At 39.4% G+C, this 25,894-nt stretch overlaps 1 protein-coding gene and 1 non-coding gene across 3 annotated transcripts in view; both read right to left on the reverse strand.

Moving 5' to 3' along the window:
- Window positions 1-25,894, reverse strand: part of CFAP299 (cilia and flagella associated protein 299) — a 707,989-nt gene that overhangs the window by 570,226 nt on the left and 111,869 nt on the right. The gene's annotated exons all lie outside the window — the stretch shown is intronic.
- On the reverse strand, window positions 20,555-20,627 carry TRNAG-CCC. The gene has a single exon. It is a non-coding gene; the product is annotated as a tRNA-Gly (tRNA).

The raw sequence follows: 25,894 nt of genomic DNA on the forward strand, positions 1-25,894 counted from the left end.
ATGGACACAGCAAGGGAAGGAGAGGGTGGGACGAATTGGGAAAGTAGCATCGACATATATACACTGCTGCTGCTGCTGCTAAGTCACTTCAGTGGTGTCCAACTCTGTGTGACCCCATAGACGGCAGCCCACCAGGCTCCTCCATCCCTGGGATTCTCCAGGCAAGAACACTGGAGTGGGTTGCCATTTCCTTCTCCAATGCAGGAAAGTGAAAAGTAAAAGTGAAGTTGTTCAGTCATGTCCGACTCTTAGCGACCCCATGGACTGCAGCCCACCAGGCTCCTCCGTCCATGGGATTTTCCAGGCAAGGGTACTGGAGTGGGGTGCCATTGCCTTCTCCGATATATACACTACCATATGTAAAATAGCTAGCTAGTGGAAAGCTGTTGTATAGCACACAGAGCCCAACCTGGTGCTCTGCGACAACCTAGAAGGGTGGGATGTAGGGGAATGGGGATGGGAGGGAGAATCAAGACGGAGGAGATATGATATATCTATAGAGTTATGACTGATTCGAGTTGTTGTAGAGCAGAAACTAACACAACACTGAAAAGCAATTATCCTTGAATTAAAAAATTAAAACAAAAAACAATAACTTAGACATCAACTTAGACATCCAAGTTGATTCTTCTCTTTTACTCTGCATATCAAATCTATCAGTATATCCTGACCCTCTAATTGAAAAAAACAAAAGGATTCCTAACTGGGTCCTGCTCCACTATCTCCCCAGAAAAAGTGCTGATCTTTTCTTGCATGGGCTACTGCAGTACCTGTTAACTGGCTCATGCCTACTTCTGTTTTCCCCTATGCTCTGGCCTTTACACAACAGTCAATGTGAAGAGTCATTCTTCCAATTTATGAGCACAGAACTTCTTTCTATTTATTTGCCATCTTCCTCAATTTCTTTTCATCAAAGTATTAAATTTTTCGGCATACAGGTGTTTAACCTTCTTGGTGAACTTAATCCCTAGATACTTTATTCTCTTGCTGCAGTAGTAAATGGCATTTCTCTCTTAATTTCTCTTTCTTATAGCTCAAAGTTAGTATATAAAAACACAACAGATATTTATGAATTGAACTTATAAATTGATTTTGTGTCTAAACTTCACTGAATTTTTTCAATAATTCTAACTACTTTTTGATGGACTTGTTCAGCTCAGTTCAGTTCAGTCGCTCAGTCGTGTCCGAATCTTTGCGACCCCATGAATCGCAGCACGCCAGGCCTCTCTGTCCATCACCAACTCCCGGAGTTCACTCAAACTCACGTCCATCGAGTCTGTGATGCCATCCAGCCATCTCATCCTCTGTCGTCCCCTTCTCCTCCTGCCCCCAACCCCTCCCAGCATCAGAGTCTTTTCCAATAAGTCAACTCTTCGCATCAGGTGGCCGAAGTACTGAAGTTTCAGCTTTAGCATCATTCCTTCCAAAGAACACCCAGGACTGATCTCCTTTAGAATGGACTGGTTGGATCTCCTTGCAGTCCAAGGGACTCTCAAGAGTCTTCTCCAACACCACAATTCAAAAGCATCAATTCTTCGGCACTCAGCTTTCTTCACAGTCCAAATCTCACATCCATACATGACTATTGGAAAAATCATAGCCTTGACTAGACGGACCTTTGTAGGCAAAGTAATGTCTCTGCTTTTGAATATGCTATCTGCTGCTGCTGCTGCTAAGTCACTTCTTGGTGATAACTTTCCTTCCAAGGAGTAAGCATCTTTTAATTTCATGGCTGCAATCACCATCTGCAGTGATTTTGGAGCCCAAAAATATAAAGTCCGACACTGTTTCCACTGTTTCCCCATCTATTTGCCATGAAGTGATGGGACCAGATTCCATGAGTTTAGTTTTCTGAATGTTGAGTTTTAAGCCAACTTTTTCAATCTCTTCTTTTAAGAGGCTCTTTAGTTCTTCTTCACTTTCTGACATAAGGGTGGTATCATCTGCATATCTGAGGTTATTGTTATTTCTCCTGACAAACTAGTGGAGGTACTTTCCAATTTAAATACCCTTTTTTATTTTTCTTGCCTAACTTCTTTTTTTTTAATTTATTTTATTTTACAATATTGTATTGGTTTTACCGTATATCAGAATGAATCTGCCCCAGGTATACATGTGTTCCCCATCCTGAACCCTCCTCCCTCCTCCCTCCCCACACCATCCCTCTCGGTCGTCCCAGTGCACCAGCCCCAAGCATCCAGTATCGTGCATTGAGCCTGGACTGGCGACTCGTTTCATATATGATATTATACATATTTCAATGCAATTCTCCCAAATCATCCCACCCTTGCCCTCTCCCACAGAGTCCAAAAGACTGTTCTATACATCAGTGTCTCTTTTGCTGTCTCTTATACAGGGTTATTGTTACCATCTTTCTAAATTCCATATATATGCATTAGTATACTGTATTGGTGTTTTGCTTTCTGGCTTACTTCACTCTGTATAATAGGCTCCAGTTTCATCCACCTCATTAGAACTGATTCAAATGTATTCATTTTAAGGCTGAGTAATATTCCATTGTGTATATGTACCACAGCTTTCTTATCCATTCATCTGCTGATAGACATCTAGGTTGCTTCCATGTCCTGCCTATTATAAACAGTGCTGCAATAAACATTGGGGTACACATGTCTCTTTCAATTCTGGTTTCCTCAGTGTGTATGTCCAGCAGTGGGATTGCTAGATCATAAGGCAGTTCTATTTCCAGTTTTTTAAGGAATCTCCATACTGTTCTCCATAGTGGCTGTACTAGTTTGCATTCCCACCAACAGTGTATGAGGGTTCCCTTTTCTCCACACCCTCTCCACCATTTATTGCTTGTAGACTTTTGGATCGCAGCCACTCTGACTGGCGTGAAATGGTACCTCATAGTGGTTTTGATTTGCATTTCTCTGATAATGAGTGATGTTGAGCATCTTTTCATGTGTTTGTTAGCCATCTGGGTGTCTTCTTTGGAGAAATGTCTATTTAGTTCTTTGGCCCATTTTTTGATTGGGTCATTTATTTTTCTGGAATTGAGCTGCAGGAGTTGCTTGTATATTTTTGAGATTAGTCGTTTGTCTGTTGCTTCATTTGCTATTATTTTCTCCCATTCTGAAGGCTGTCTTTTCACCTTGCTAATAGTTTCCTTTGTTGTGCAGAAGCTTTTAAGTTTAATTAGGTCCCATTTGTTTACTTTTGCTTTTATTTCCAATATTCTGGGAGGTGGGTCATAGAGGATCCTGCTGTGATGTATGTCAGAGAGTGTTTTGCCTATGTTCTCCTCTAGGAGTTTTATAGTTTCTGGTCTTACATTTAGATCTTTAATCCATTTTGAGTTTATTTTTGTGTATGGTGTTAGAAAGTGCTCTAGTTTCATTCTTTTACAAGTGGTTGACTCCCAGGGTCCAGCCTCGGCTGATCCAGGGTATTCGAAGCGGGGACGGCGTCGGCGACCTATTTAATTATTTATTCATCAAAGATATAAAGAGTAATAGAATGAGGATAGCTCAGTAGGAAAATTCAGTGGAGAAAAGAGGCTGAGTAGCTTGGTTTACGCGGGGGACCAATAAAACTTCAAGACAAGAAGTTTGCACCACTTACGTAGGCCACAGGCGTCCTTCCGTTCTCCCGAAGGAGAGGAGACACTGAGGCCTCCCCGGTCGGATCTTAGAAGCCCAGGCATAATTAGTAAGCATGGTGGGTTCTGCGCTCCAGATGGAGACTCAGCCAGAGTGAGAGAGAGAGCGACATGGGGAGACCAGTATTTCGAGAAACTGATCCCAATTCTTTATTTCCCATGGTCTACTTTTATACACTGAGATATTATGCAAAAGTCACGTGGGGTCAGCAGTCCTGACTTTTATCAAAGTCAGGTGCTTCATACAAATGTATACAGAGGTCTTAGGGGTGTTACATCATCTTCTGGCCAGGGGGCCTGCTGACAATTTATGACCCTCTCCTTGTGACAGCGGTTAGTCAACCAGGACACTTATTTCTCCAGGGGTGATTATTCTTAAACAGACGCCACCCAAATAAAGTTACATTCCTATAGGGTGAGGGTGTAGTGGGTTTTAGTTAAGGAAAGAATTTACTTAGCCTAAGGTCTAACGTGATTTATATCAAAGGTTAATACTTACTTCTTTTATATATTCATTAATGTGTGTAAGGGCAGGGGATATGGAGACTTAGCAACAAACATTGGCTTAACAAATGAAAAAACCCTTCACCAATACAATTTCTAATCAGCCCATTATACTTATACTAATAGCTTTCTCACTTTTCTAAGGAACCTGTTTTTAGAAGGTTTAAAGCATCTCGTGCCTCTCACAGTTGGGAGGCCGTGAGCAATCACATGTGGCCAGACAAGCCTGTCAGGCAGGCTAAAGAACCTTCAGAGGAGTTTGTCTTCTTCTTCTGGGACCCCTATGATTCGAATGTTGTAGCGTTTAATATTGTCCTGGAGGTCTCTGAGATTGCCCTCATTTCTTTTGTTTTTCTTTTTTCCTCTCTGATTCATTTATTTCTACCATTCTATCTTCAAACTCACTAATCCTATTTTCTGCCTCTGTTATTCTACTATTTGTTGCCTCCAGAGTATTTTTTATCTCATTCATTGCATTATTCATTATATATTGACTCTCTTTTATTTCTTCTAGGTCCTTGTTAAACCTTTCTTGCATCTTCTCAATCCTTGTCTCCAGGCTATTTATCTGTGATTCCATTTTGATTTCAAGATTTTGGATCAATTTCACTATCCTTATCCGGAATTCTTTATCAGGTAGATTCCCTATCTCTTCCTCTTTTGTTTGGTTTGGTGGGCATTTATCCTGTTCCTTTACCTGCTGGGTATTCCTCTGTCTCTTCATCTTATTTAAATTGCTGAGTTTGGGGTGTCCTTTCTGTATTCTGGCAGTTTGTGGAGTTCTGTTTATTGTGGTGTTTCCTCACTGTGTGTGGGTTTGTACAGGTGGCTTGTCAAGGTTTCTTGGTTAGGGAAGCTTGTGTCGGTGTTCTGGTGGGTGGAGCTGGATTTCTTCTCTCTGGAGTGCAATGAACTGTCCAGTAATGAGTTATGAGATGTCTATGGTTTTGGGGTGACTTTGGGCAGTCTGTATATTGGAGTTCAGGGCTGTGTTCCTGTGTTGCTGGAGAATTTGCTTGGTATGTCTTGCCCTGGAACTTGTTGGCCCTTGTGTGGTGCTTGGTTCCAGTGTAGGTATGGAGGCATTTGATGAGCTCCTGTCAATTAATGTTCCCTGGAGTCAGGGTTTGGACTTAAGCCTCCTGCTTCTAGTTATCAGTCTTATTTTTACTGTAGTCTCAAAACTTCTCCTTCTATACAGCACCACTGATAAAACATCTAGGTTAAAGATGAAAAGTTTCTCCACCATGAGGGTCACCCAGAGAGGTTCAGAGCATTACATGGAGAAGAGAAGAGGGAGGAGGGAGTTAGAGGTGACCCGAATGAGATGAGGTGGAATCAATAGAGGAGAAAGTGGGCTAACCAGTAATCACTTCCTTATGTGCACTCCACAACTGGACCGCTCAGAGATGTTCACGGAGTTATACAGAGAAGACAAGAGGGAGGAAGGAGACAGAGGTGGCCAGGAGGATAAAAGGAGGGAATGAAAAGGAGAGAGACAGATCCAGCCAGTAATCAGTTCCCTAAGTGTTCTCCACCGTCTGGAACACACAGAAATTCACAGAGTTGAGTAGAGTAGAGAAGGGTTAGGGAGGAGACACAGGCGACCTGGTGGAAAAAAAGGAGAGTCTGAAGGGGGAGAGAGCAGTCAAGCCAGTAATCTCGCTCCCTAGTAAAAAATGGGTACTGAAGATTGGGTTCTTAAAGGTACAAAATTGGTAACAAATTCCTAAAAGCAAAAATTAAAAATCTAGAGTAGAGTTTAGAATTTCAAAAATACAATGTTAAAGAAAAGAAGAAGGAAAAGAAAGAGAGAAAAAGAAAAAGAAAAAAAAAGTCACAAAAATTATGAAGAAAATATAGGTACAAAATTGATAACAAATATCAAAAAGCAAAAGTTTAAAAATCTAGAGTAGAGTTTGGAATTCCAAAAATACAATGTTAAAGAAAAGAAGAAGAAAAAGAAATAGAAAAAAAAAAACAAAAACAAAGTCACAAAAATTATAAAGAAGATATAGGTACAAAATTGATAACAAATACCAAAAAGCATAAATTAAAAATCTAGAGTAGAGTTTGGAATTTCAGGAATACAATATTAAAGAAAAGATGAAGAGAGAGGAAAAAAAAGTCACAAAAGTTATAAAAAACTATATAGATACAAAATTGATAACAAATACCAAAAAGCTAAAATTAAAAATCTAGAGCAGAGTTTGGAATTTCAAAAATACAATGTTAAAGAAAAGAAGAAAAGAAAAAAGAAAAAAAACAAGGTCACAAAAGTTATAAAAAATATATACATGGTTTGCTTTTTTTTAAAAAAAAAGGTCTTTTTTTTTTTTTTTTTTTTTGCAAAGTAATAGTAGGTTATAAAAGTGAAAATTAAAGGAGTAATAGAGGACTTAAAAATTTTTTTAATTAAAAAAAAAAGAAAAAACAATGATTGTAAAAATAGTAAAAAAAATATATAGGACTTTCTCTGATGTTGTTGTGGGTATTGTGGATTCAGTTCATTTTCGGCTAGTTCCTTGGTCCGGCTTATATTTCTCAAGATCTATAGGCCCCTTCCTATGTAGTCGGTACTAATCACGGGGGTTTAATCTATTGCCTGTTGCTTCCAAGGCGGTTCCCTCTGTTATAGCTTCTTCTGTTTGCTGGTCTATTCAGTGTCTGATTTCCGCCCTGATACAAAGGGGACGGTGGTGGACACCTTTTTTTTTTTTTTTTTTTTTAAGACTCACTTGTTCAGTCGTGCTGTGGGGAGGGAGGGACGCTGCAAATAAATAAGACTGGCGTGTGCTCGCAGTGCCTCAGCCACACTGGGCCTGCCCCAGCTCACGGCGCGTGTAGCCTCCCTGCCCCCACTGCTCAGGCTCTAGGTTGCTCCGCCGGGAACCATCCACGGCCAGCCCTGGGCTGCTTGTGCCTCCCAGGTCTAAGCCACTCAGGTTCAGGCACTCGGGTAGTCCTCAGAGGCTCAGACTCGGTTGGGCCTGCGTTTTGTGCCCTTCCCAGGTCCAAGCAGCTCAGTCAAGAAAGACAAGACATATACTTGTCTTTCAATGATGAGGTGTTTGGCGAGCCCGGTTGCTGCGACTTATCGCCTCCCTGCCGCTCGGTTATCTGGATGTACAACTGGCGCACCTTCTCAAGCAGATGTTGACTGTCCAGAACCCCAAGAAGTTTTAGTTAGCAAAGAAGCCTGCTTACAGTTTTGTAGATAATGTCTCTCTGGGGCTGTGATTGCCCCCTTCCAGCTCTGGCTGCCTGTCACCGGAGGGGGACGGTCGGCAGTCGGCTATCTCTGTACAGTCCTTTGCTCCGTGCACGGGCCTGGCGGTGTCTTGGGTTAGGGCTGGCTTTTCCCATGGTAGATATCCCACAGTCTGGTTTGCCAGCCCAAATTATTTCACTCAGGTAGCGCTCAGGGTATTCAGGCCAGATCCTTACTCTAAGCGATTCAGCCTGCGTCGCGCCTCCCTGCCCAGCCCCCGCTTGCTAGTGGTGGGTGCAGGTGTCTGCGCTGCTTCTCTGCTGGGGGAGTTACCATAGGGCTCGTAATCTGTGGGTTTTAATTGTTTATTTATTTTTCCTCCCTGTTATGTTGCCCTCTGTGCTTCCAAGGCTCAGCACAGACTCGGCAGTGAGAATGTTTCCTGGTGTTTGGAAACTTCTCTCTTTTTAAGACTCCCTTCCCGGGACGGAACTCCGTCCCTCCCTCTTTTGTCTCTTTTTTTGTCTTTTATATTTTTTCCTACCTCCTCTCGAAGACAATGGGTTGCTTTTCTGGGTGCCTGATGTCCTCTGCCGGCATTCAGAAGTTGTTTTGTGGAATTTACTCGGCATTTAAATGTTCTTTTGATGAATTTGTGGGGGAGAAAGTGTTCTCCCCGTCCTATTCCTCCGCCATCTTAGCTCCTCCCCTCTTCCCTAACTTCTACGGCTAGGATTTTCAATACTATGTTTAAGAGAAGTAGTGAGAGTGGGCATCCCTATTTTATACCTCATCGTAGAGAAAAGTTTTCAACTTTCACCATGAGTATGATGATAACTGTGGGTTTGTCATATATTGCCTTTATTATGTTGAGATATAGTCCCTCTGTACTCACATTGTTGAAGGTTTTTTATTATTATAACTGGATGCTGGATTTTCTCAAAAGTTTCTCCTGCATCAATTGGTATTATCATATGATTTTTATCCTTCATTTTATTAACATGACATATCACAGTAATTTATCTGCAGATGTTAAACAATCCTTGCATCCCTGGAACAAATCCCACTTGATCATGGCATATGATCCTTTTAATACATCATTAAATTTGGTTTATTAACATTTTGGTGAGAGATACTGCCTATAATTTTGTTTTTGTGCGCTTTGTTGGCCTTCTAAAGTGAATTTGGAAGCATTCTCTCCTCTTCATTTTTTTAGAAGAGTTTGAGAATCTCGGAAGTCTTTAAAAGTTTGGTAGAATTCAACAGTGAAGCAACCTGGTCCTGGACTTTCATTTCGGGGTAGATTTTTGATCGCTGTTTCAATCACTCTACTAATAATTAGTCTATTTAGACTTTGTTTCTTCATGATTAAGTCTTGGAAGATTGTATGTTCCTAGGAATTTATCCATTTCTTCTACTTGTCCAATTGGTTAGTGTATAATTATTCATTGCAGTCTATTATAATACTTTGTATCTTTTGCACACATTGGTGGGAAATAATGCTTGGAATCATTTCCAGATGGTTGGAAAAGATGCTTGAAATGATTTAAATCTTCTTAAATTGATTGAGACTTGTGGAGCTTAACATATGAGCCTTCCTGGAGAATGTTCTGTGTACCTTTGAGAAAAATGTATTCTCCTTTTGGGGGATGGAATATTCTTTATATGTCTATTAAATTTATCTTGTCCAATGTGACACTGACAATGCCTCCTTATTAACTTCCTGTTTGGATGATATGTCCATTAACATAACTAGGGTGTTAGAGTTCTCTATTACTATATTGCTGTCAGTTTCTCCCTTTAGGTCTACTAATACTTGCTTGATATATTTAGCTGCTCCTATGTTGGGTGAATCAGTTCAGTTAAGTTGCTCAGTTGTGTCTAATTCTTTGTGACTCCAGACTGTAGCACATCAGGCTTCCCTGTCCATTACCAACTCCCAAGGCTTGTTCAAATTCATATCCATTGAATTGGTGATGTGATCCAACGATCTCATCCTCTGTCGTCCCGTTCTCCTCTTGCCTTCAATCTTTCCCAGCATCAGGGTCTTTTCCAATGAGTCAGTTCTTCACATCAGGTGGTCAAAGTATTGGAGTTTCAACTTCAGGATCAGTCTTTCCAATGATTATTCAGGACTGATTTCCTTTAGGATGGACTGTTGGATTTCCTTGCAGTCCAAGGGACTCTCAAGAGTCTTCTCCAACACCACAGTTCAAAAGCATCAATTCTTTGACACTCAGCTTTCCTTATAGTCCAACTCTCACATCCATACATGACTACTGCAAAAACCATAGATTTAACTAGATAGACCTTTGTCAGCAAAGTAATGTCTCTGTGTTTTAATATGCTGTCTAGGTTGGTCATAGCTTTTCTTCCAAGGAGCAAGCGTCTTAATTTTGTGGCTGCAGTCTCCATCTGCAGTGATTTAGGAGACCAAAAAAATTGAGTCTCTCACTGTTTCCACTGTTTCCCCATCTATTTGCCATGAAGTGATGGGACCAGATACCATGGTCTTAGTTTTCTGAATGTTGAGTTTTAGGCCAACTTTTTCAATCTCTTCTTTTAAGAGGCTCTTTAGTTCTTCTTCACTTTCTGTCATAAGGGTGGTATCATCTGCATATTGATTCCACCTTGTGCTTCACCCAGCTCGGCATTTCGCATGATGTGCTCTGCATATAAGATAAATAAGCAGAGTGACAATATATAGCCTTAACATACTCCTTTCCCAATTTGGAACCAGTCTGTTGTTTCATATCCAGTTCTAATTGTTGCTTCTTGACCTGCATACAGATGAAGTAAGGTGATCTGGTACTCCCATCTCTTGAAGAATTTTCCACAATTTCTTGTGAGCCACACAGTCAAAGGCTTTGGCGTAGTCAATAAAGCAAAGTAGATGTTTTTTGGAAGTCTCTTGCTTTTTCAGTGATCCAACAGATGTTGGCAATCTGATCCCTGGTTCCTCTGCCTTTTCTAAATCAAGCTTGAAAATCTGGAAGTTAATGATTCACATACTACTGATGCTTGGCTTGGAGAATTTTGAGCATTACTTTGCTAGCATGTGAGATAAGTGCAATTGTGCGGTAGTTTGAACATTCTTTGTCATTGCCTATCTTTGGAATTGGAATGAAAACTGACCTTTTCCAGTTCTGTAGCCACTCTTGAGTTTTCAAAATTTGCTGGCATACTGAGTGAAGCACTTTCACAGCATCATCTTTGGGGATTTGAAATAGCTCATCTGGAATTCCATCACCTCCACTAGCTTTATTCATAGTGATGCTTCCAAGGACTACTTGACTTCACATTCCAGGATGTCTGGCTCTAGGTGAATGAACACACCATCGTGGTTATCTGGGTCATGAAGATCTTTTTTGTATAGTTCTTCTGTGTATTCTTGCCACCTCTTCTTAATATCTTCTGCTTCTGTTAGTTCCATACCATTTCTGTCCTTTATTGTGCCTATCTTTGCATGAAATGTTCCCTTGGTATCTCTAATTTTCTTGAAGACATCTCTAGTCTTTCCCATTCCATTGTTTTCTTCTATTTCTTTGCATTGATCACTGAGGAAGGCTTTCTTATCTTTCCTTGCTATTTTTTGGAACTCTGCATTCAGATAGGTATATCTTTCCTTTTCTCCTTTGCCTTTAGCTCCTCTTCTTTTCTCAGCTATTTGTAAGGCCTCCTCAGACAATCATTTTGCCTTTTTGTATTTCTTTTTCTTGGGGATGGTCTTGATCACTGCCTCCTGTACAATGTCATGAACCTCCATCCATAGTTCTTCAGGTACTCTGTCTATGAGATCTAAACCCTTGAATCTATTTGTCACTTCCACTATATAATCATAAGGGATTTGATTTAGCTCATACTTGAATGGTCTAGTGGTTTTCCCTACTTTCTCAATTTCCAAGGGAAACCATTCAATATCACAGTAATCCAAGTCTATGCCTCAACCAGTACTGCTGAAAAAGCTGAAGTTGAATGGTTCTATGAAGACCTACAAGACCTTCTAGAACTAACACCCCAAAAAGATGTCCTTTTCGTCAGAGGGGACTAGCATGCTAAAGTAGTAAGTCAAGAGATATCTGGAGTAACAGGCAAATTTGGCCTAGGAGTACAGAATGAAGCAGGGCAAAGGCTAATAGAGTTTTGCCAAGAGAATGCACTGGTCATAGCAAACACCCTCTTCCAACAACACAAAATATGACTCTACACATGGACATCACCAGATGGTCAATACCGAAATCAGACTGATTATATTCTTTGTGGTCAAAGATGGGGAAGGCCTATATAGTCAGCAAAAACAAAACTGGGAGCTGACTGTGGCTCAGATTATGTTTGGTGAATAAATATTTCCAAATGTTATATCTTCTTGTTGGATTGACCCCTTAACCATTATGTAATGATCATCTTTATCTTTTATTACCGTCTTTGTTTTAAATGGCGACCCACTCCAGTATTCTTGCCTGGACTATCCCATGGGTAGAGGAGTTTGGCAGGCTACAGTCCATGGGGGTCACAAAGAGTCGGACACGACTGAGTGACTTCACTTTCACTTTGTTTTAAAGCCTATTTTGCCTGATGTAAATATAGCTACCTCAGCCTTCTTTGCTCTCTGCCTATATGAAACATCTTTTTTCCATCATTTTACTTTCAGTCTGTGTGTGTGCTTACATCTGAACTGAGTGTCTTATAGGGAGCAAATACAGGGTCTTGTTTTTTATCCATTTGGTCACTTACTTTGATTGGAGAATTAAGCCCATTTACATTTCTCTTAATTGTTTTCTGGCTGTTTTGTAGCTCCTCTCTGTTTCTTCTTCTCTTGTTCTCCTCCCTTATGGTTTGATGATTTTCTTTAGTGTTATGCTTAGAACTCATTCTCATTATTTCTTGGTATGTACTGTCCATTTTTCATTTGTATTTACCAAGAGGTTCATACTTAATAGCCTATTATGTATGTATGCATATACATGTATGTGCATGTGTTTGTGTGTGTATGAGTGGTGTGTGAGTACCAGTCTATTTTAAGTTCTTGGCAATTTAAGTTCTAACACATTTTAAAATTGTATATTTTTACTCTTTTCCCACATTTTATGTTTTTGGCATTGCATATTACAGCTTTTTATTCTATATAACTAATTATTATAGTTGCAGCTATTTTTATTACTTTTGCCTTTTACCCTTTGTACTAGCTCTATAAGTTATCAATCCCCTACCTTTACTACATATTTACCTTTACCAGTGAGATATTCATAAACATATGTTTTCTTGATACTAATTAGTGTCCTTATTTTTTACCTTAAGGAAGTCCCTTTAACATTTCTTGCAAAGCCAGTTTAATGGTAATGAATACCTTTACTTTTTGCTTGTCTGAAAAACTATCTCCCTTCAATTCTGAATGATAATCTGACAAGGCAGATTATTCTTGTTTGAAATTTTTTCCTTTCAGCTCGTTGAATATATCACACCACTCCTTTCTGGCTTACAAAGTTTCTGCTGAAAATCTAATAGTTGTTGGGAGATTTTTTTGTATATAAAAAGTGTGTTTGTTTTTTTTTTTTTGCTCTTTTAAGATTAACTCTTGAACTCTGACATTTTCATCATAATGCATCTTGGTGTAAATCTTTCTGGGTTCCTCTTACTTGGAACTCTCTGGGCTTTCTGGATCTGGATTGTATTTCCTTCCCATATTAGGGAAATTTTCAGCCATTATTTTCTTCAAATAAGTTTTCTGCCCCCTTTCTCTCTTTCTTCTGGAATTCCTATAATGTAAACGTTGTTCTGCTTCGTGTTGTCTCATAGGTCTCTTAAGATACCTTCACTTTTAAACACATTTTTTGCTATTCTGTTTGGATGAATTCCACTGGCCAGCCTTCCAGGTCCCTGATCCTTTCTGCTAGTTCATCTGGTCTTCTGATGAATGCCTCTAGCATATTTTTCAGCACAGTTATTATATTCTGTAATTCAACTTCAATTTCCATTTGTTACTTTCTTATATTTTCTCTTTGTTGAAGGTCTCATCTTTATGACCATTACTTTGAACTCTTTCAGTTCAGTTCAGTCGCTCAGTCGTGTCCAACTCTTTGCAACCCCATGAATCGCAGCACGCCAGGCCTCCCTGTCCATCACCAACTCCTGGAGTTCACTCAGACTCACGTCCATCGAGTCAGTGATGCCATCCAGCCATCTCATCCTCTGTCGTCCCCTTCTCCTCTTGCCCTCAATCCCTCCCAGCATCAGAGTCTTTTCCAATGAGTCAACTCTGCATGAGGTGGCCAAAGTACTGGAGTTTCAGCTTTAGCATCATTCCTTCCAAAGAAATCCCAGGGATACGCTAAATTATTTATCTGCATTTCATTAAGGATTTTTTTCCCTGGGATTTTATCTTATTGTTTCATTTGGAACATATTCCTCCATTTCCTCATTTATTTGACTCTCCACGTTTGCTTCTATATACTTGGGGGTGGTGGGGAGGACTCCTTCCCTCCTATTTGAAGGAGTGGCCTTATGTAAGAAATGAACTTTATCATTCAACCTTGCCCTAGTTCTTAGTTGTCTCTTGAACCTTTGTGATTGTTTAAGCAGCCTGATTTATTCTTGATAGGTCCTAGTTGTTGAGGGTGTGCCAAGACTTGTTAGCATTCCAGACAGAGAGATCTCAGTTAGAACCTAGTTTCAGGCTGATAAGCCAGACCCTCAGGCAGCAGCTTTTAAAGCAGATACACACATACTGTCTTGTGGAACCTCAAAGATAAACCCTGCTGGCCTCCTGAGCATGTGATCTGGATGTGTCTTCTTGAAGAAAGGTACAAAAATCAGGGGTCCAGGCAGGTGTATCAACTCCTTTCTGGGAGTGCTGGCAAGCTGTAGCAAGGCCAAAGTGTTAGTCACTCAGTCTTCTCCGACTCTTTGTGACCCCATGGACTGTAGCCCACCAGGCTCCTCTTTCCATGGAATTCTCCAGGCAAGAATATTGGAGTGGGTTGCCATTTCCTGCTCCAGCAAGGCCACAGGAGAGTGGAAAGATGGTTCCTCCAGCCCACATAAACTCCGAGCAACTCAGTAGCCTTTAGATATGTGGAAAACCTGAAGCCTATTGCTCTGGCGGAAGCTCCAGTAGGCCTTTTTCACAGGATGACTGGGGATGTGTTGAAGTCTACTGTCTGTGCAAAGCCTGACAAAAACTGTCTCTCTGATTGTTTTCAGTTCTGCAGGGACCAAAAATGTACAACCTGATGCCACCAGAGCCAGGTGCTCAACAAGACTTCTCTGTGTGAATTGTGTACCCCACATACTTTAACTGAACAAGAGGACAGTGGGGCGAGTGTGCTCCTGCTGACTTTAGCAGGTCCGTGAGTAAGCATGAAGCTGGGGCACACCCACCAGCTTTTGTGGGACTGTAGGAGAGTCTGGGACCAGGTCACACCCACTGTTGCTAGCAAGATAGACGAAGAACATGGAAATGGCACCCACTTTCACTTCTGTTTCCAGAGAGAATGCCAATAGGCACCTTCCCCTCCAACAGATGTTTTAAGATTAGCACATAGACATATGGTCTATGTGCTTTTCAAACTGCTGTTTTTATGCTGTGTCCCAGGGTGATTGACTCTATGTGTGAGTCCTTTAGGAGTGAAATTTCTGTACCCTATACCCCAGTGGGCCTCTTGAATATGTCCTGTTTGTTTTCAAAGCCGTACCTTTTGGGGGCTCCTCTTATGGTGCAGGCTCCAAGGGTTGGGGTGCTTGATATTGAGCATGAACACCTGGCTCTTCAGAAAGAAACTCTATGTTTGTAAGACTTCCTCCTGACTGTGGAAGGGTGGAATTTTTGTGAGACCACTTCTCTGCTTCTCTTACTGCCTCGATGTAGCCTTTTTAACCTTTGTTGGAGAGGACCAATAAGCTAGTTTTAAGGTATTTTTTAGAAGGAATTGTTCAAAACAGAGATGTAGATTTGGTATGTCTGTGGGAGGGGATAAGTCTTAAGGATTTTCCTAAACTGCCATCTTGAACTGGCCCTCAGAAAATGGTTTTAAATTCAATTTGAATATATATATTGCTCATCCCACCCTACCATGTCAAAAAAGAAAAGTGAATTTGTCTCAGATTGTTTGTTTTTTATAGATGAAAAGGGAATTATTTAATACCTTATTAACCTTAAGTGTTCAGAAACTGACTTTAAATTTATTGCCCCATCTAGGAAATTTCTTGAAGAAGGCAATGGCACCCCACTCCAGTACTCTTAACTGGAGAGTCCCATGGACAGAGGAGCCTGGTGGGCTGCAGTCCATGGGGTTGCTAAGAGTCGGACACGACTAAGCGACTTCACTTTCACTTTTCACTTTCATGCATTGGAAAAGGAAATGGCAACCCACTCCAGTGTTCTTGCCTGGAGAATCCCAGGGACAGGGGAGCCTGGTGGGCTGCCGTCTATGGGGTCGCACAGAGTCGGTCACGACTGAAGCAACTTAGCAGCAGCAGCAGCAGGAAATTTCTAGATAGAAAAAATTTTTCTAATTACAATCACTTTCTTATTTCCATTTTTAAAATAAGGAGTATTATTTATTAAGTCAGTAACCTCACTTCTCAGCTTTTTGAAAAGATTTATAATTCAGTAAGTTAAATGTATATATAATAAAATAATATTTATCAGATAAATTAGGTACTCAAACATTATTGTTCAAATAAACACATTTTTCCTACTCTCAGTACTCAGCATGTTCCTTTGCTTAATGAAAATAGTGGTAATATAAAATTGGAGAAACTCGAGACAGCCACAATGTGATGAAAACTTAAATGTTTTTCCAGCTATATTGAGATATAACTGAATACTAACATTGTGTAAGTTTAAAGTATATAACATGTTGATTTAATATACTTGATATTGCAAAATGATTTCCACTACAGTCTTAGCTAACACCTGCATTATATCACATATTTCCACTATATTATAGTGAGAACATTTAAGATCTACTCTCACAGCAACTTGCTAGTATGCAATACAGTATCACAAAATGTAATCTTTATACTGTACCTGAGATCCCCAGAACTTGTTCATTAAATTTCAACTTTGATTTCAAAATATTCATTAATTTAATTAAATTTATATTTTAAATTTATTCATTTAATTAATTTAACTTCCATTTTAAAATCATAACTTTAAATGGTCAAAATATATTTTAAGTAGTAAAAAGAATGATTTATAATAAAATCTTTTAATACTAGAAAAATTTTAATAGCAAAAAATTTTTGGTTCTAACATAGCTTATAACCAACCTCTTTTTAGTAGTTCACTGACTGAAACAAAATTTCTAATTTTTTTTGAACGAGCGGGGCCCTTTCCATTTTACTCCAAAAGGGCACAAAATATATAAATAAAAGAGATATTCCATGAGAAACAGTTCACCTCCCTAAAGAAATAGCACCTTAGATTCTTTTTTAAAGATGGGATGATTTAAACCTATCAGAAATTATAAATTTAAAGTTAAACCTTATATCCCTTTCCGAAGGATTAATCATACTGGCTTTAGACTCATTTTATGGAATTTGTTTTGTAGAAATCTGTTTTTGGTTTTGGGAATTCACACATCTCTACCTGCTGCCTAGAATATTCTTTATCCAGAGCCTTACCTGGCTAGCCCTTACTCAGCTGTCAGGTCTGAACTTGACTGTATCTCCCTCTTTGCTCAGGCTTCCCTGACCACACAGCATTTTGATTAGAGGAGCCTCCTGTGGATTCTGCAATTCTCTTATTTATTCTTTTTGTAACCATCTATTTGCTTATCTCTAACCCCTAAACAATGTTAAGTTCCTTGTGGGCAGGAACTGATTCTCTTCTTCAGGAATGAACTTTAGGAAAGCATAGTTTTCAAGAATCAATTAATCACATCAGTCACACTCATGTAGTTGAATATAGCCACAGTACCTGCTATTTCCTGAGAAATCTAGAGGTCAATGCATTCTACGTACTATTCATTCATTAGGCTCTAAAAGCAATGTCATATGCTTTGATGAAAAGATTAATTATGCATCAGTTTTTTCATGAAAAGTAGCATCTAAAAACTTAAACCATCACTCCAAAGTTGTATTGTTTTAGATTTCTTTTGCCTTAATATCTTGTACCTGAAACCTAAGAAGCCTCAAAGAAATATTATCCCCCTCCTCTCTTGCTATCTATTTTGCTAAATAACCAACTCATTTTAAGCCCATGATCCCTATTTTCCAAGAGATGCAAATGGGGAGAAATATCTTAAGTCCATATAAAGCAAAAAAGTTACATGAAAACAACGCCCCCATTCCCTTTTTAAAGGTCCACAGTATTTACACGACATAATCAATTCCAGTTTAGGATTTAAGAAAATATCTGTGTAACATTCTAAAATGAGTGAAATTCAACAAACTGATTTATATTAAATTCCAAGCTTAGGACTCCTAAGTCAACATTCTAACAGTGCTAGCCAGTGAGAGTGCAGGGACAGTGCGGCTTGCCATGGCTGAAGGCAAACCCAGTGCTGTGAGGGATGGCTGCGGGGTCATGTGCTGCCAAGGCCTCAATGTAAACACAGGTGTGTGGGAAGGAGCGCAAGGTCTCTCCCATCGAGCAGCTAAAGAAACACTGGCAGTCACGCTGTGGAGTCTGAATGCTAAATTTTGAAAATAGATCGTTTTTGTGAAACTGCTACATCTTAACTCGCATGTTAATACATCCTCATCTTAAAGGGGTCATGAAGAACACTTGAACCTAATATCATTGTTTTACACTGAAAAATTTGAGATGGAAAGCAGATCTTTTTTTTACCCCTGCTGAGCATCTCCCTGCTGAGTAAAGAAGTTTGAAGTTATTACCACCTCATTTGCTGGCATTTAGCAAGGATTCTTTTTATGGTTGCATGGAATTAATGCCACAAGAGGATTTTTCCTGCCAATGTCTGTTAAATGGCACGGCAGTGCTTTACAAAAATATATTAGGACTATGGCAATAGAAGACTAATAAATGTATCAATAACATTTGTTAATAGGTTTGAGTTTGTGGGGATTTTTTATTTTTTAGGGTTCTGCTTTTTTTAATTTGTTTTCAGCTTTATTTTGGAGTCTTTTTTTGGGGGTTGGTTTAGTTTTCCCATATATCCGTCTGTTGTTATCAAAAATAGTGCTAAAATAGTGTACAATAACCCATAGGGTAGCAAATGGTAATAAATATAGGATTTAAAGGCAGAGAGTCTCAGAGTTCATATTTTAGCTGAACAACCCACTACTGTGAGGCTTGAGCAGATTATGTAAATTCTCAAGTCTCAGGGCTTCCTTTGCAAACTGGACTAATTGTGATATCTCCCAGCAGAGGGTCGTTTTCTGCATTATACAGTGCCTCTTAATAATGCCAAATAGCTATTAATGTCATTAGTATCACTATTTAATAATGTCTACTTACTTCATATAGAAGTAACTTTAACTCCATTTCATATTGTTTTCAAATTGTTTGACTATATGAAATGACTGACTATAAATACAAATAAATAAATTTGTAATTAACTTCTCTGCTAAAATATATTCTCTCTCCCCTATCTTATTTTGTCAGTTTTGAGCTTTTCTCTTGAGTCAGTTTTCTGCTGGGTGAAAGATGACATTTTGCTAGACTGTTGAAATGCATCCCAAGATTTCATTAAAAATATGTCATGCTATCATTCCTAATTCACAAAACTGACAAATGTTAAGGTCAACAAAATATTCTCATGAAATTGAGAAGACTGCCATATCTGCAACTGAATATGAAGAAAATAAAAACAAGTATGTGCCATTAAATGACATCAAGTGACTCAGTAATAACATGTATAACAACAATTACATTTGTCTTAGGTACTTAAAAATATCAATTTCCATTTGAGGTGATATCTACATGAAATGAACACCATGTTCTTAATGACAAAATGAATTTCCTTTAATTAAAACATTGTCCTAAACTGTGTTCTAGAAGCCAATACATTCAGGCATGACAAATGAGAGAGAGAGAAGGAGAAAAAGGCAGATGAAGAATCCATTCGTTCATTGTTTACTCATTTATTTAACAAATGGTATCTATGTGATCAAAATTTTATATACATCAGCTTCAACTTGTGCATAGCTTTGTTATTTACCAAGCATTTTTACATAGATTTTCTTATTTGATCTTCATAATCTAGTCAAGAGATGAGGGAAGTGAACATATAGCATGTCCAATGTGACAGAGGCATATGGTTGGTTTTTCTAAATACTGGCTAGGGCTCTTTTCACTACATGGTACTGGAAAATCATTTTTCATTATGCAGAGGAGAGGCTAAGCCTAAGAAATCTTATGACCACAGAAAGAACACAGAGGAATTCTTTCAATATGGAGACTTTCCTGGTATTCCTAGCATTCTTAAGTAGTTATTTTACTAAATCAAGTGATATACCTAGGTATTTTCCTTCTTTCTCTCTTCCATTTTTTACTAAGGCAAAATAAAAAGTAAGTGTAAAGGAAGTTATAATTGGGGACATATCTTGAGAGTCCCTTGGACTGGATGGAGATTAAACCAGTCGATCCTAAGGGAAATCAACCCTGAATATTCATTGGAAGGACTGATGCTGAAGCTGGAGCTTCAGTAATTTGGCCACCTGATGCGAAGAACTGACTCACTGGAAAAGACCTGGATGCTGAGAAAGATTGAGGGCAGGAGGAGAAGTGGACAACAGAGGATAAGATAGTTAGATAGCATCAATGACTCAATGGGCATTTGAACAAACTCTGGGAGATAGTGAAGGACAGGGAAGCCTGGCATGCTGCAGTTCATGGGGTCACAAAGAGTCAGAAATGACTTAGCAACAAATAAAATTGGATGAATTTCAAAAATAGAATCACATAAAAAAAATGAAAAGAAGTACATATTACACAAAAAGTCTTAAGTAATTGATGGGACTGAGTATCAAATTTGGCCGAGTATCTTATCAACCAAACTAAAAATGAACACATGAAAAACTATATAATTCTCATTAGCAGAAACAAACAGGGGCACTTATTTCTTGCAGATAAGTCATTTTTCCAGTCATTAAACATTTTAAATAGTTATTTTTTTATTTACTTTTATTTATTTATTTGGCTGCAATGGGTCTTTGTTTTCACCCACAGGATCTTCAGTCTTTGTTGTGACATGCTACATCTTCAATCTTTAGCTGCAGTATGCAAACTCTTAGTTGTGGTATGTGGAATCTAGCTCCCTGACCAGGGATTGAACCTGGGCTACCTGCATTGGGAATGCAGAGTCTTAGCCACTGGACCACCAGGGAAGTCTCTCTGTCATTAAAATTTAAAGGAAATTTCTCTCCTCCTTTCTTCAACTGAAGACCCACAGATAATATATTAAATAATGTCCTTTCCTAACAGCCTAACCCAGCATCCTCCTATGTATTGCTGTTGTTAATACTATTATTAATATTAAATGAATAATAATGCATAATTTTATGTGTTTTCACATAAATACCTTTTGAATTAAGTACTGATATTATCCCAACTTAATGGATGAGAAAACATCTGTATAAATGAGAAAACTTAGTAGCTTGCCCGAGGTCACATAAATAGTAAATTCTCATGCATTTTATCATCAAGACTTCTGCACATCTTGTTACTCCAAATCCCATGTTCTACTTCAGACAAAAAGATACCACCTCATTGGCAGTCAGTTCTGTGGTCACAGCCTAAAAACCTAGTTCTCAAAGCCAGCAAGCATCCATCACCTGGAAGGCTTGTGAAAAACACAAATCACAGGGCCCAAGCTCCATCAGAGATCATGATTTAGTAGACCTGAGATGCAGACAGAGAATTTATATTTCTAACAAATTTCCACATGATGCTGATGTTGCTGGTCAGAGATTACAGATTGAGAACTACTGGCCTATAATTTTGAAAGCTTCCAAATATATATCACACTTAATAGGGTATTTTGCTGAATGCTTTTTATTAGTCATCCAAATTTATTTGGTAATGCAGGTCCAGTCACTGAGATAAAGAATAATGAAAGAGGACCCAGGTGGTATCTAGAAATAACACCACTTTCTTTTTTTTTTTTTTTTTTTCAATTAAGGTATTTTTCTATTGTGGTAAAATAAATATAACACAAATATGCTATTTTAACAATATTTAAGAACACAATTTAGTGGCATTAATTATTCACAATTTTCTGTACCATTATCACTATTTCTAAAACTTTCCATTATCCCAAACAGAAACTCTGTACCCATCAAACAATAACTTTCCATCACCCCTCTCTCCAGCTCCTGATGAAAATTAATCTACTATCTCTCTTTATATATTTCCTACAATATTGTCCTTTTGTGCCTGGCTTGCTCTAAGATTCATCCATATTGTATTAATAATATGTATGAGAACTTCATTCCTTGTAAAGGCTGGATATTATTCTACTGTAATTAACACCCTTTTCTAAACCACATTCACCAATGAGTTTTCTAAAGCTAACAAACCAATGTTCACTTTGGTTCTCACTATCTTCTTTTATTTAAGATATCTACAGTGGTCACATTTCTTTTGTTCAATCTCATTTCATAGTGAAAAATGTGGATTACATATAAGGACAAAAAACAAACAAACAAATCATATGTAACACCACACCTATGTGGTACCAACTTCTTCTTCCTGTAAGTTGACTCTCATCCCCACTTGCATCATCGCACTTAGCATTAAAATCTACATTATTTAGTCTCTACTACATATTCCTGTGTTGGAGAGCCCATGAAAGGAAAATATTCTCCCACATTTAACAAGAGGGATGGAGGTGTAAAGGTGCAGGTTTAGACGCCTGCCAAACTGAGACAAGGCAAAAAATTGGGGAATTTTCTGGGAAGAGATTCAGGAGGCAGACGACTTTATGAGAAAAGTAGAATACTGAAAGTTGGAGAGCAAGAGGCGGATTAGTCTAGAGAGGAAACCAAAAGCAAAATGAAGATCAGAAAAAAAAGAAAAATGAAAGAAACAAGGTCTACATTTTAGGAAGTGGTTAAGACATATGTGCCACCAAGTCATTGACCTAGAATGGCTTTAGCAGCTCTGCTCCAATCAACCATCAATATCCCCAAATCCGGCTGGAGTTGGCTAGAGGAGAGACAGGGGCCCTGACTGATAGCATCTGCCAGCACACATGGTATAAAGGCATAAATACAACCACCTTGGCCAATTTCGGGCTACCAACTGATGGCCTATCTGGGAAGAGAAGTGCCCAGTGGTCTTGCTAGTTCGTGAAAGCTAGCTCCAACACATCCCTGTCTCAAATCCACACATGAAAACACAAACTAAGAGAAAATCAGTGGACCTGCTATTCAAATACAGCTTCGGGACAACAGCTCTACAGGCTTATCCGCAGCCCTCTGCTAGAATTTTGACCCCAGAATCTTCCTTGTAAAAGATGGAGAACCATCTCTTCTCTGTAACTGAGGGACAGGCATAGGATTGCCTTCCTTCAAGCTTCTAAACAAAACCTTAGCATGCAGATATTTCCTCCTTCAGTGCTGATACACGTATCTAGCTGCTCTCATTGTGCAGATATCCTGCAGAGCAAAGGTCTGAGGTAATGCAAGACTGCAGCAGCCTGGGGTGAGAGAGCATTTGATGGGGTGGTAATGATGACCTGCAGTCAGCTTCAGGGGTGAAAACAGAATTCAAGAGCTGAGGGATGAGAAATATTGTCTTTAGCTGACTCTGTGATTTGGAGTGGGCTGGTGAAGGGGATAAGCCTCTCTACCACAGTTAGCCTCAAGGGAATGAGAAGGAAAACAATTGCCCAGGAGCAGAAGGCCTCCATGAGGGGACTTCCCAGATAAGAATCCACCTTACAACTGAACCTTACAAAGGTTCAATCCCTGGTCAAGGAACTAAGATCCCACATGCCGTGGGGCAACTAAGCCTATGCCTTCTCAACTATTGAGCCTGCACACCTCAACTAGAGAGAAGCTCACTCACCACAAAGACCTGACCCAGCCAAAAATAAAAATAAATTTAAAAAAAGAAGAAGGCCCCCATAATCACTTACCATAGTTCCAGTGCTGGTCAACACTTCATAAGCAGGACCATACCTCCAAACTGAACCTTTAGGTTAAACATTTTGAAGTATAGCTCTAAATATTTTGTACCTATTTTTTATTTTTATACATATCTATTTTAAAAATACTCAAAAGAAATTGTTGCATGTTTCCTTGCTTCAGACATTGATAAGCAATTCACAATTTTTAAAACCTGCAATTACTTGGTTCCTTTTGTTTGAAAGAACAGAACAATGAATATCTTGGTGGTACTCCACGACTTACACTTGCTATCCTTTTTGCAGAAAGGGTCTAGAAAGATATGGGCTCAAAAGGGCACTAATTTATACTTTGTGCCATCTTTTAAAATATTTAAGTCGAAGACATTTGGGTCTGCAATTTTTGTTGTTGTCGTTCAGTCGCTCAGTAGTGTCTGACTCTTTGCAACCCCCTAGACTGCAAGGAGATCCAACCAGTCCATTCTGAAGGAGATCAGCCCTGGAATTTCTTTGGAAGGAATGATGCCAAAGCTGAAACTCCAGTACTTTGGCCACCTCATGCGAAGAGTTGACTCATTGGAAAAGACTCTGATGCTGGGAGGGATTGGGGGCAGGAGGAGAAGGGGACGACAGAGGATGAGATGGCTGGATGGCATCACTGACTCGATGGACATGAGTCTGAGTGAACTCCAGGAGTTGGTGATGGACAGGGAGGCCTGGTGTGCTGCGATTCATGGGGTCGCAAAAGAGTCGGACACGACTGAGCAACTGATCTGATCTGATCTGATCTGAGACTGCAGTGTGCCAGGCTTCCCTGCCCTTTACCATCTCCCAGAGTTCACTCAAACGCATGTCCATCGAGCTAGTGATGCCATCCAACCATCTCATCTTCTGTCACCTCCTTCTCCTCCTACCTTCAATCTTTCCCAGCATCAGGGTCTTTTCTGATGAGCTGGCTCTTCGCATCAGGTGGCCAAAGTGTTGGCGCTTCAGCTTCAGCATCAGTCCTTCTAATGAATATTCATGATGTCACAAAAAACCAGATTTTTTTTCCTTTGATTATTAGCTCATAGTTAGATCATCATCCAGTCTCACCACTTCATGGAAAATAGATGGGGAAAAAATGGAAACAGTGACAAGCTTTATTTTCTTGGGTTCCAAAATCACTGAAAATTGTGACTGCAGCCCTGAAATTAAAAGACGCTTGCTCTTTGGAAGAAAAGCTGTGACAAACCTAGACAGCATATTAAAAAGCAGAGACATCACTTTGTCGACAAAGGTCCATATATGCAAAGCTATAGTTTTTTCAGTAGTCGTTTATGGATGTGAGAGTTGGACCATAAAGAAAGCTGAGCACCAAAGAATTGGTCAAACTGTGGTGCTGGAAAAGCCTCTTGAGAGTCCCTTGGGCAGCAAGGAGATCAAACCAGTCAATCCTAAAGGAAATCAACCCTGAAGATTCATTGGAAGGACTGATGCTGAAGCTGAAGCTTGAACACTTCATCCACCTGATGTAAAGAGCCAACTCACTGGAAAAGACCTTGATGCTGGGAAAGATTGAGGGCAGGGGGGAGAAGAGGGCGACAGAGGATGAGATGGTTGGATGGCATCATTGACTCAATGGACATGAGTTCGAGCAAACTCTGGGAGATAGTGAAGGACAGAGAAGCCTGGCGTGCGGCAGTCCATGGGGTTGTCAGAATCAAACACGACTGAGTGACTGAACAACAACATAGTTAACTTATTAGGAACTTATTTGAGTTTTTTAAGGTACCCTGAATTATTTTCAGGTATCTTCATTGAAATTAAAAAACTGCAGCTGGGGCCCTCAAAACCTGTAGATTCTGTGCTTCTCTCAACCTGTGAGAGGATCTGTGTTTTCCCAGAAATTACGGCCACTGAATGAAAGAGAAGTTTACATTCGTCTGCATGTGAAATACAGCTTGAGTTGCTGGGCTGCAATCCTCAGGGCTGTGAATGTTAATCAATCAAAGTGTTTATTCATTAGGCACTCCTTTTTTGTTTTCTTTGGGACTGTATGTCTCAGAAGCCTTGCTCAAGTAGGTCCAAGAAAAGAACAGTCTACAGAGGGTTAACACATGAAGGAAAAACTCCAAAATGTATCGGAAGGCTGCAATTTGTTAGTTTGTGCCTTGGTTTGGTTTGTTTTTTCTTTCTGTGTCACTCCATTGCTTCCCTTGGTTTCCTTCTCTTTCACTCTCCCAAGGGAGGGAGAGGGATCTATTTTAATTTCCTCATAATATAACAACAGTTTTTAGAACGTGGAAGAGATGGAAGGGTGGTGATTTATATATATAGAAAATTGAAGCATTTGGTTCCCAGGTTCCAGTCCTGAAGAATGATCTCAAGTTGCTCTCAGGATCTGTGAGGCAAATCCAAAAAATCCCAAAAAGGGATCTTTGCCTCTGAGACTCTCTATCACTTCGTTCCTAACACAGGAATCTTCATCCCTCCCTGTTTCTCCTTTTACAGGGATCACTTCATGGGAAATAGATGGGAAACAGT

The sequence above is a fragment of the Bubalus bubalis genome, chromosome 7, assembly GCF_019923935.1.
Source record: "Bubalus bubalis isolate 160015118507 breed Murrah chromosome 7, NDDB_SH_1, whole genome shotgun sequence".
In the NCBI taxonomy this organism is placed as follows: domain Eukaryota; kingdom Metazoa; phylum Chordata; class Mammalia; order Artiodactyla; family Bovidae; genus Bubalus; species Bubalus bubalis.